Source organism: Micropterus salmoides, unplaced genomic scaffold (genome assembly GCF_014851395.1).
Source record: "Micropterus salmoides isolate LMB-PRFRI ecotype aquatic unplaced genomic scaffold, ASM1485139v1 Ms_hic_scaffold_2, whole genome shotgun sequence".
In the NCBI taxonomy this organism is placed as follows: domain Eukaryota; kingdom Metazoa; phylum Chordata; class Actinopteri; order Centrarchiformes; family Centrarchidae; genus Micropterus; species Micropterus salmoides.
The window spans coordinates 55107256-55109843 of record NW_024041150.1 but is presented as its reverse complement, the minus strand read 5'-3'; positions in this window follow the sequence as shown (position 1 = coordinate 55109843).

Genomic DNA, 2588 nt, shown 5'->3' with positions numbered 1-2588 from the left:
TTAAGCAGGGCAGTCTCAGTGCTGTGGTACTTCCTGAAACCAGACTGAAACTTTTCAAATAATTTGTTATTTTCCAGTACAGTGAGCAGCTGTTTGGACACAATTCTTTCTAGAATCTTTGCAATAAAAGGCAGTTTTGAAATTGGTCTAAAATTATGTGGGAGGGAGGGATCTAAACCAGGTTTCTTTAAAAGTGGGTTCACGCAAGCCGTTTTAAAATAATCAGGGACACAACCAGTAGATAGGGAGCTGTTGAAAACAGAGATCAAATGGGGCCCAACAGAATCTGTTACTTTCAGAAACTTTGTAGGTATTACATCAAGTGGGCTGGAGGACACTCTCATTTGTGATACTGTTTTTAAAAGCTCAGACAAGTCGATGGGATAAAACTGGTTAAAACTCTCTTGTTGCTGGTGAGGAACCTCTGAGTAAGAGGCCGCGGGGGTAATAGAGGCTCTGATTGACACCACCTTATTGGTAAAATAAGATAAAAACAATTCACAGTCATCATTACTTCCAGCTGAGGCACAAGGAGGGGTTGGGTTTACCAGCTGATCCACAGTCTTAAACAGAAACCTGGAATTGTGTTTATGTGTAGTAATGAGTTCAGAAAAATAGTGTGTTCTCGCATCCTTAACCAAGTTATTGTAGTTAATTAATAAATCCTTCAGACTGAGGTAATGGACTTGGAGACTGGATTTTTTCCATCTGCGCTCTGCTTTCCTGCATTCCCTTTTTAGGCTGCGAATGCTGTCATTTATCCAGGGTTGCTTACTAGCTTTAGACGTAGGCCTAACCTTTAGAGGAGCAGTAATATTTAGTGACGACAAGCAGATATGATTGAATGATCGACCAGATTGTTGGTGTTGGAATCAGACAGGTGTTGGCTTTGGCTCTGAAAGAATGCGCAAAACTTTGAAACACTTTGTTCATTAAAGATGCGAGAACACACGGAGCTTGGTGAGGCGGCATGAGTAACAGGCGAATCGCAGCTAAAAACAATACATCTGTGGTCAGATATGGTCATGTCCACTAATTCCACAGAGGAAATGCTGACACCCAGGGTAAAAACCAAGTCCAGTGTATGACCACGGTTATGTGTTTGCCCTTTGACATGTTGTTTGAAGTTAAAAGAAGTGGCCATATTAAAAAGTCAGTTGCATTAAGATTGGTGGGGTCATCAACATGAATATTAAAATCACCAGAAAGAACAAATCTGTCATAATTTAAAACCAGAGTAGATAAAAATTCAGGAAGTTCTGATAAAAATCCTCTAGGCAGTTTTGGGGGGCGATAAATTATAACAAATATGACAGGTTGCAGCCCTCCAACTTTAAGAGTGAGAACTTCAAAGGAGCTAAATTCATCACAGCGTACTTGATGACATTTAAAATTTTTCCTATACACGCTCACTAGCCCACCACCACGACCACTGACCCTCGGTTGACTAAAACAGTCATATTGAGGCGACACAGTTCAGCTAGCTGGCTATAGTCATTCATCTGCAACCATGATTCAGTTAAAAACATAAAATCTAGATTTGCAGACAAGATAAAATCATTTAAGATAAAAGTCTTACTTGAAAGTGATCTCACATTGAAGAGAGCCATTTTAAATGAGTTTGTTCTGGGTGCTGGAGTTGGTGCAGTTGTCCTAATCCTTGAGAGATTACTAATATTTCTGTGTGGGATGTGCACATTTCGGTTTACTGGTCTAAGCGTGATGATGACAGGAATAGAAGTCTTTGGAACAGCGCTGGGAGCAGACGGCTTTACATGCCAGCAGGTGGAGACAGTTGTTTGTGGCAATGAGGCAGAGATCTGTTCAGTGAGCGGTGCTGCGTCCAGGTGTGCTGCATGAATGATTAGTCATTCACGTAAGTCATGTGTGCAGCTAACATTTCTGAGCCCCGTTTGTTTGGGTGAAGTCCGTCTGTCTTAAAAAGAGACATTCTTTGCCAGAAAATATTAAAATTATCCACATAAAACACACGATGAGCCCTGCAGGCGGACTGGAGCCAGTCGTGGAGGCCAAGGAGTCTACTGAAGCGGCCAGCACCGCGACCAGCTGTGGGAATGGGACCAGAGATAAAAACGGACTTTCCACACTGCTTTAAAAAGTTAAAAGACGGTTAAAATCTGATTTTGTCAGCTCAGACTGCCGAAGAGCTGTGTCATTTGTTCCGACATGGACTATCACTCTTGTGATGGAGGACGGGAGCGACGGCATCAGGTCCTGGAGTTTTTTTTAAATGACAGCCGTGGTGGCACCGGGGAAGCAGTGAGTGGTAGCGTTAAAGAAACGGATGTTTCTGGTTATGGAGTCACCAATTATTAGTGTGGTTGGGGAGAAAAGAGGACGAGGAGATGCCGGTTGTTTGGTTCCAGAGCAGGACTGAGCAGAATTTGCTTCAACACTGCGTGCGGACTGAGGATGGAGTGTGTGAGCTGCCGAGTGTTGTGTTGGAGCAGCAGTAACAGACCTGAGAGAAGGGCTACCCGACGGTGCCGGGTAGAGACGGCCTCCGGAGCGTCTGAGCACAGCCTCCTTCAGGATCCTACGTCGGGAAGCGGAGGTTTTTGACCGGG